Raw genomic sequence first — 10,000 nt, forward strand, 5'->3', positions numbered from 1 at the left:
TAATCCTGCCCTGGCAATCAACTCCTATATCCTTTTGGGTCTTTGTTCTCAAATCTAATAAATCTATTGGAGATTCTTTCATTGTCATAACTTGATTCATGGCCATATAGTAACACCGATCTCACTAAACTGATATATATTCTGATTTTTTTTTATGTAATTCTAGGCTATTTAATTTCTAAATATTACTCAACGTAGCCATTGTCTGATATGTTTTTTCTTAAATCTTTCACTAAACTTTAATCGTAAGGCCCTGTATTAGAGAAAGTAGTTCCTAAATACTTAAATGGTTCTATCTCATTAATACTTTCTCCTTCGAATGATATTTCATCTTCCATTGCATACTCCGTTTTCATCATCTCTGTCGTTCTTCTATTTATCTTAAACCCAGCTTCGTGTGATATTTCATGCATTCTGGTAAGCAAGCATTGCATATCATGTTGTGTTGAGCCAACAAAGACAGCATCATTAGTATACTTTGAGTGTTTACATATGAATACACACACACACATATACATATATATATATATATATATATATATATATATATATATATATATATATATATGTATATATATATATATATATATATATATATATATATATATATATATGTATATATGTATATATATATATATATATATATATATATATATATATATATATATATATATATATATATATATATATACATATATATATATATATATATATATATATACATATATATACATATATATATATATATATATATATATATATATATATATATATATATATATATACATATATATATATATATATATATATATAAATATATATATATATATATATATATTTATATATATATATGTATATATATGTAAATATATATATATATATATATATATATATATATATATATATATATATATATATATATATATATATATATATATATATATGTATATATATATAAATATCCTTTCATTGTTTTTTTCTTGAAGAAAGTAATTGTAGAAGGTGCATATATTTTAACCTTAAGCACTTTTCCAACCTAGTTTGGACCAACCGGTGTCGTCTGTGATTACCTTCCATTATTTGTGTAGAGAGACTTGGAATATAAGTTAAAATCTTCAAATGTAAAATTATGTCACCGACATTCATGACTAAAATGTACTTCTTTGTTCCCCAAAATAAATTTTTCCCCATCCTAAACTTATGAAAAATTATCAATTGAAAATGTATGATAAATTGAGAAAATATTGATTTCAAAGCGTTAGACTTAAAGTCAAAATATCTAGAAACAAATTTACAATTTAGTTTTTAACAAAGCACATGAAACTGTTAAATATTCAACAAAATATATGTGAAAACAATTATTTTAACTTTCATATAAACATCTGATGATCATAGCAGCGAAGTATAATGAAGAAAAGAAATTTTCACGAACATAAATTTCCAAGAGAGAAAATGGGTCTCTAAAACGTTAGGTAAAATGAGCCTTGAAGAAAAAAAAAAGATTGAGGAAAAGGTAATGAGTTTAACGAGGCTTGGTAATTCACTTCCAGCTGAATAAATTTATTAGGTAAACCTGCTATTCTGAAGTGAAAGTTAAATATTGAAAAACAAAAAAGTCTTCATAAACACGGACATGGCTAGAGGTCGGAGGATGAAACTGGGTATAAGGTGAGAGAAGGAAAAAGTTATAAAACTAAAGTTAAATCTGGCACCCATTCTTTCATTTCTGTTTTTTTTTTTTCTTAATATCTTCAATTCTTGATCCATAACTATTTCCTTCTAGTCTTTCCCATAGTTCTCATGATTTATCAGTGTTCTCTTTTAAATGGTATAATCCATTTACTTTCTCTTTTCTCTATGGCACCCTTGCATTCTTACTTTCTTCTCAAAACTCGATCTCCCCTCTTTTCATGTCTTTTGATTATCTTTTTTTTTTCATTCCACTTTCACAATACGTTTGTTATCTACCTGAGCCTATTTAGGTATGTCAAGAATGTCACATTTCATAATACTGTTATTTAATTTTTTTCATAACTCATTCAATACGAGCCATTTACACTCAACAGAATTCTGTCTGCCGAATCTAGGTCTAAGATTTAGCTTAAAGTATACTAACAAAAAGGAAAATTTATTATTATTATTATTATTATTATTATTATTATTATTATTATTATTATTATTATTATTATTATTATTATTATTATTATTATTATTATTAACTAAACTATAACCCTAGTTTGAAAAGTAGGAAGTTAGAAGCTAGGGGGCTCCAACGGGGAAAATGTCCTAGTAAGGAGAGGAGAAATGAAATATATAAACTATACATATGAAGTAATAGTAAAAAAATCTGAAATATCTTAAGATCAGTCACAGCTTCATATTAGGTCTTTCATAGATAAACAGTGAAAAGAGAATCACTATATTTTTTTAAAGTTCCACTGAGTCAAGTACCTGATTAGGAAGATAAATCCAGTCTGGTCGCAGCTGGAATAAAATGTAAACGATTCTGTGCAGTGTTGTGCCTTATGGTAGAGAAGGCCAGACTGTTGAAATTAATGGCATTCCTGGTACAACGTAAAGGATGTTACAGTCTAGGAAGATATGAATTCAAAGGATATTTGGAATTATGAAAAATCTCATGCAACGTCATCAAGAACTAACTGAAGTACAGGGTTACAGATTAATATCGAGGTCAGGAAAGAGAAATTTATGGACCGTAAGTTTATGTCAAGCCAGTTAAAATGAGAGTCAACAGCTGAAAACCAGAAAGGAGAACAATACTCGAAACACGGTAAAATATATGAATAAAAAAGAAATCCAAGATAATTTATATACCAAAAATCTTTATGAAAATGTTATATAGCCAAGTTTTGTGCTATTTAATAAAAGAAATAAAACAGACAGAATACGTTTTTAAAAAAGGAACATACATTTCCGAGTAACATAACTTTTGAAGATTTAAATATTTAAAGAAACATCATCAATGTAGAGATCTGGATGTTTAAGAGGTACTGTCCTCGAGCTATCTACAATCATGCTTTGAGTTTTTCTAGGATTCCATTTAATTCTCCATAATTTGCTCCGTACTAGGTCTCTATGAGGGGTTTCAGCAACCAGGAGGACAGTATCCTGATGAACACCAGTTATTACAATTTTATACTCACTATGGTGCCCTCTTTGGAATCAATTACTTGAACATTCCCTAATTGTGACAAGAAAAGACCCACCTACTCCTAATTCTTTGTGTTTGAAAACATGGGCTTTATGATTTACACCTTTAAAAAAGAGCACTAAAATCAAAGCTCAATATACGAACTTCCTGTAAAGTGTTATATTATTTCGGATAATATGGGAGTTATAGAAATAGGGAAGTATTCAACCGAGCTGCTATAAGCATATGCTACCTATATTATGGTTTACCGGCATCCCATAAAATATTCCTTAGGTTTTATCTGAAATTTAACTATAAATGGTTAATTGAAAGAAAAATAAAATACTAAATTAGATAAGTAAATAGTAGAAAAATTTTAATAATGGTATTCATTATCGTCAAAGTATAGAATAAAGATATATATATATTTGAGGAGCATATACAGTATATCATCATGTATAATATGCCTAACGAAGCTTCAAAATACTTTACATTTTATCTTGGTAATAAATCTCTAGCTGGTTGGAAGCGCTCTCTCCTGTTATCGAATGGACTGTTCGTATTTCTTGCTACCTTAAACGTGGTATTCATACGTGCCAGAACCATCAAGGTATATTTTCAATATAATTTAGAACTGGCCAGCTTCATTTATATCTGTCAGAAGAGAAAATACATATCAGTTAAAACAATAGCAAACTTATAATGAGCATATAATACTACAAACAAGTACGAACACATTGTAACATAAATATACAGTAGTTAGATATATTACTGAAAGTTGCTTATCATGAGGAGTGACTCATCACTAGCTAAACAATTGACTAGAATTAAAAGGAAGATATATTAATTGATAAGTAACGTAACCTTCGATAATTGTTTTGAAATGTAGTTTATTGACAAGTTTTCACATGACATTGAAGAAATATGAAACTAAAGCAAATAAAAGGAAAAATGCTGAATGTCCGGTAAATATTGCAAAATATGATAATAGATAAGGGGCTGCAAAATCAAGTACGCGAATGCAGAGAATATGAATTGCATTAAGAAAATATAAAGTCTGTGAAGTTATCCCAGGTTTAATTTTCAAGACTAGAAGACCAAACCTGAAGTTTGCAGAATAAGAAATGTATAAATCCTATGTATATAAAAAAAAACATATTCCAATATCCCAGAGAAAATAGTAATTCAGTTTCATGTTCAGGCTGAAGGCTTCGCTTTTCAAAGGCGCCTTTAATGTTTGTGCAATTTATTTGGGTTTGAGGTTTTTCTCTTTTATTTCAATTTGTACTGTTCTCGACATCTGATTCAGAATCTATTTTCTTATTCCGAATATTACACTCACTGAATAAAAATATTCCTACTCTTTTCATGTCTCCTTTATTTGTTTCTTGAAGCTCAATTATTTTCACATCTTTCTTTTCTATATTGATAGAAGATTACTAGAAAATGGGTTAAATATTTTTCCATATTTTCTGAAATTATAGAGCTTATACGCCCCCGTGTGTCTGTTTATGGCTGGTTCTCGCTTTGAAATACAATACTGATGCCAAAGTATTTTCTTGCATTTGTTAATTTTATTTTATTTTATTATTATTTTCTTTTTCTTTTGCATTCATTACTAAGCTCACGTGGCTCTCTAAAACATCTATCCTCTTTTAGTATTTCGTTTTCTGGTTTTTGCTTCTATTTCTTCCTCTCTCATTGTTCTCATCTGACTCAAGTCGAGATTAAGTTCCAGTAAATACTTTTAATGTACTGCAATTTCTATTGTTTTCATAAAGGGTGTATTTTAATGGGCACCTGATTTTTCTTATATCGAATATATTTTATCCTTTGTAGCTTCTGTATAGGTTTTAGTCAAGTTTATTGTTTGATCCATACTTATTGATAGCAATGCAATACTTTTCCGAGATACGTTTTCCTTTTTTTGGAGACCTCGTTGTATTATTATTTTTCCCTGTTTTGAAAATCCTCCTTTAACTGTCTAATTTAGTTCCTAAACCAGTTTTATTTTCAACTACTTGATTTTTTTCTTTTTTTATGTGATGCCGATATATTAGGATATAGATCTTTTCTATTGAGATCTAACGTACATATTTTATAATTTATACACAGTGCATGACCTCGAAAAATATACATCTATTCAGTAACTAATAATTAAGCTTTGTTACCCAGCAAATGAAATCCAAATTACGCAACATATCAATAAATATATCCAGCCACCCGTTGAGATTCTACCACTAGAGAGTTATGGGGTCCTTTAACTGGCCAGACAGTAGTACATTGGACCCTTATCTCTGGTTACGGTTCATTTTCCCCTTGCCTACATAGATACACCGGATAGTCTGGCGTATTGTTTACATATTCTCCTCTTTCCTCATACACATGACAACACCAAAAAAAATTTCTTCACACAATGGGTTACTACACTTTAATTGTTCAGTGGCTACTTTCCTCTTGGTAAGGGTAGAAGAGACACCTTTGCTATGGTTAGCAACTCAACTAGGAGACGGAGACTCCATAATTAAACCATTGATCTCTAGTCGTGGGTAGTGCCGTAGCCTCTTTGCCATGGCATTCCACTGTCTTGGGTTAGTGTTTTCTAGCCTGAGGGTACACTTGGGCACACTACTCTATCTTATTTTTATTCCTCTTATTTTGTCAAATTTTTATAGTTAGTCAAATGTTTTTACTGTTCTTAAAATACTTAATTTCCTGGTTTCCTTTCCTCAATGGGCTATTTTCCCTGTTGAAGCCCCTGTGCCTATAGCATCCTGCTTTTCAAACTAGGGTTGTAGCTCAACAATTAATAATAATAATAATAATAATAATAATAATAATAATAATAATAATAATAATGACTATCACGAAATTTAATACTATGCAAAGACCATTAACAAAAACAGTGAACAATGAAAATGCTATGATTAAAGCTTGCAGTGAAATTTTCAACATAAAGATTTTCAATAAAACAGCTTAAAACAAAGATACGAAACTGATGCTGAATTCGCAATAAGTCTTAGAATGCTATCTGCCCTAGCATGTGTGCCTGTCCACTCAGTCATAGAAGCATTTGAAGAGTTGTGTGATACTAATATTGTACCTCCTGAAGCACAAACAGTTGCCATTTACATCAAGGACACAACCATATGAAGGAGTGATCGAAGACTAGTGCGTCGACATCTTTAGTTTCCACATAAAATGTGGAATGTGTACGACAGAATTTTGCATCAACAACCTAAAATAAAAATTCAGTTGACGGTTAACATCGGGGTTTTGAAGTGCAGCTCACATCTTACAGTCCTAACATTTGGAAGTTCTTGAAATGTATGAACCGTGAACAGACATTGCGCAATGACAAGATGTAACAGTAAATTGCAAGGAAGCCTCCTCCGAAAAAGCAGAATACCGTGAGCGAATTGTTACAAATTATGATGCTAGTGAGCCTATTATTGAATACTTTTAGAATTTTTATGAATCATGTTTTATCGTGCTTGTAAGTTTTGACAGTGAAATCTAGATATGAGTATTTGCAATGTTTCTTTTACGGTCTTTTTTAATCTGTATATTATTTTGCACTATTAAATAATATTCATCGATAAGAAAAAGATTATGTGAGTGTATTTCCGTCAATAATTTTCTTAATCAATAAATTGCCATCGATGAATTGATGTTGATCCGTGAACCACAGGTTTATTCCACATGTAACTCCAATTTCATGTTCTATACCCTTTCTTAAGTCAATATAGGCTCTTTTGTAAATATTTGCATTAGAATTTATGATTTCAATGCGGGTTTCCTGTATATTAGAACCCCTAAATATCTATCTCCCACTTCATAGGTTGGAAAGCTTTACTAAAATCAATAGCATATACTATAATGGGTTTTGTATGCCTATAGTTCTCTTCTACACAATACTGTCGTTAATTTTGCCCTCTCCTGTAGTTCCAGCTTTACCTTAAACCTCTTCCTCATTTTCCAAATGTGGTTTCTTCATCAATTTTGCATTTTTAATATTCTATATAACAAATATAAGTACATAAACATTTGTGCTATTGATTTTGCCATTTGCTATTTTTTTTTTTTGTATATACTTGCCACTTGAAATCTTTGGGTTATCCCACTTCCTCTTCCTCTAATTTCCTTTGGTAGAAATTTTGTAGAGTGTCAAGAAACATGTCGCTGTTAACAGGTGCTTTACAGAACACGTGTTCAAGACCGCCAGGTTCTGCTGCTTTCTGTCCCTTAAATAGTTGCTAGATGTAACTCTTGAATTTTTTTTTTCTTTTTTTTTTTTTTTTTTTTTGTTATTCTAGTGCTGGGAGTACCATTATTTTACTAATTTTGTAGGTCATAATGCTCTCTTAGTATCTTTTGGCTATTATAGTTATCTATTTTTATGCTATCGTCCACTTCCGCTATTTCCTTCCCATATCCAATAATTTTTCCTTTATTACAGACCAAGTATGTTTTATTTTCTATTGTGTAGTTTCTCATTATTTAACTACTTTCTTTTCTTCTTTATTCAGCTTATTTCCTTGTTCACTGTAAATGTATAAATTTTTTATATCCATATCCTAATCCTCTTCTATTTTGCATAAGTTTTCTATTGAATTACAATATTGTGCTATTACATAACTTTTGTTACTTTTTTTTTTTTTTGTTACTCATTTCTTCAGTCATATCAAGGATTTTTTTTTTCTTTTTTTTTTTTTTTTTTTTGGGGGGGGTAAACATGAGTATCGTTCCACTTCTTTTCTTCCTGCTTAGTTCTTTTCATTTCTTTATCAAATTTATTAATTAATCCTTCATATATGGGTGTTTCAGTCTCTCTTCTTCCCCAAGTACTCTCCTCTTATATAAGTCAAGTAATTGTTAGGACCATTCTTTCTATTCTGTCTATTTGACTGCTCTTTGTAATTTTCACTACGCTTTCCGTGTGTTCCTTCAAGCTCCTTTCATCAGTTTATACTGTAGTATTTTAACTCTTCCTGTCTTTCTTTGTTAAAGATTTTCCTCCGTGCTATCTTGTATTTAATTTCGATGGTGCTCTAATTATGGTCCAATATGTCAACAATTAATTTTTAGCCCTTACAATAATTCTCTTAAATTTCCTATATAGTTTTTGAGAGGTATCCCTTGAACATACTATTCCCGAGAAAGGTTACAAAAACTAAAGGAAATTTTACTACAAAGGAAGCATGTATGTGACTGAAAACTGATCAGAATGTAGTTAATTTATGATACTATAATTCAACCCCAACCACAAGAATCACATTTTTTTTTCTATTTGATTATGTTGTGGTCTACTAATGTTGCACGTTTTTTTTTTCTTTTCGTCGTTCTCTTAAACAAAACAATACAACAAGTATTAGAGATCCCAATGACGAAAAGGGTCTTTGGTGGTGGATAAACACACATAATAACAAGTTTGCCAATAATAAATATCAGAAATTCATAAAGCAGAGAATAACCCGTTTGAGAAATATATGGCTCATGTATTTGCCATGAAGCTAAGGTATCATACAATTGGTTATATTTGACATAACTTACGTCCACTAGTATTTTTCCCGTCGTGGCTCGCTCTATTCGCAATTAAACATTATTACACAAGCGATAGATTATTTAATGGTCACCAACCTTTTTATCTGGAAGAGCCATATGTTAAAAAAAAAATAAATAAATAAATAAACATTTAGAAGTGTCAGAGCCACAATGTTGAAAAAGTTTCTTGAAGTCTAAAACCAACATCTGCTGTACTTCAGACATAACGGAATATAATTCAGGATTATTATTATTATTATTATTATTATTATTATCATTATTATTGTTATTATTATTATTATTATTATTAGCTAAGCTACAACCTTAGTTTGAAAAGCAAGATATTATAAGCCCAAGGGCTCCAACAGGGAAAAATAGCCCCGTGAGGAAAGGATTAAATTTAATAATGAAATAATGAATAACTAAAATAAAGTGTCTTAAGAACATAACCATATTAGGATATATCTTCCATATAAAAACTATAAAAACTTGAAAAAAAAAAGGAGAGCTGAAGAGATATCAGATAGAATAGAGATCCCGAGTGTAATCCTAATCCAATCCTCAATAACAATGTTATCTTTCTTTTTTCAGGTTTAGTTATTTTCCCAATTTCAATTGACTAGCTATTGTGGCTTTATTTGTTTCTAAAGATTCGTAATCAGAAGGTAATACATAACATTTTGATGCTCTATCTTTTTCCTGTAAACCAGCTATTTCCAGCTCCAATTCTGTTCGGTTCACAGAAGTAAAAGCTGACAAAATTAGTACTGAGATATCTGTCAAAAATGGTTTGATCCGAAAGACCAGGGTTGTTTCCCTCTTTCTGAATTCTTGGGAATGTCCTTTAAAAAAGCATATCCGTTTTCAAAAAAGATGCGTTTATGGTATCAATATCAAGATCACAATCTGCAGATTCTTCGTATTTACTCAATGCTGAAAAGGGAACAAGCACTTTTCTCAAAATCTCTGACAAACACTGTAAGCTTCCTTTCAAGTGGCAGAACTCCCTAAAAGGAATAAAACATTATTTCCCTTTTCTTTTAAGTTCAGGTTATCATTATTTAAATGTGAAATTATGTAATGCTTTATGTTTTTGAAACTATTTACATATTTTTGTCAAAAAATCAATAAAATTGATGCCTATAACTTGCCTATGAAATTTAATTAGATTTTGGAATATCATCTTATGAGTTACTTAATTTCTTTGTTTTAAAAGAATATAAAGGTTAGCTCAGCGTTTAGAGCCGCAAAAGTGTCTTAAAAGACCGGCGTGCCTCAGGTTGGTGACCCCTGCCATATATGTTT

Source organism: Palaemon carinicauda, chromosome 21, assembly GCF_036898095.1.
Source record: "Palaemon carinicauda isolate YSFRI2023 chromosome 21, ASM3689809v2, whole genome shotgun sequence".
NCBI classification, from domain to species: domain Eukaryota; kingdom Metazoa; phylum Arthropoda; class Malacostraca; order Decapoda; family Palaemonidae; genus Palaemon; species Palaemon carinicauda.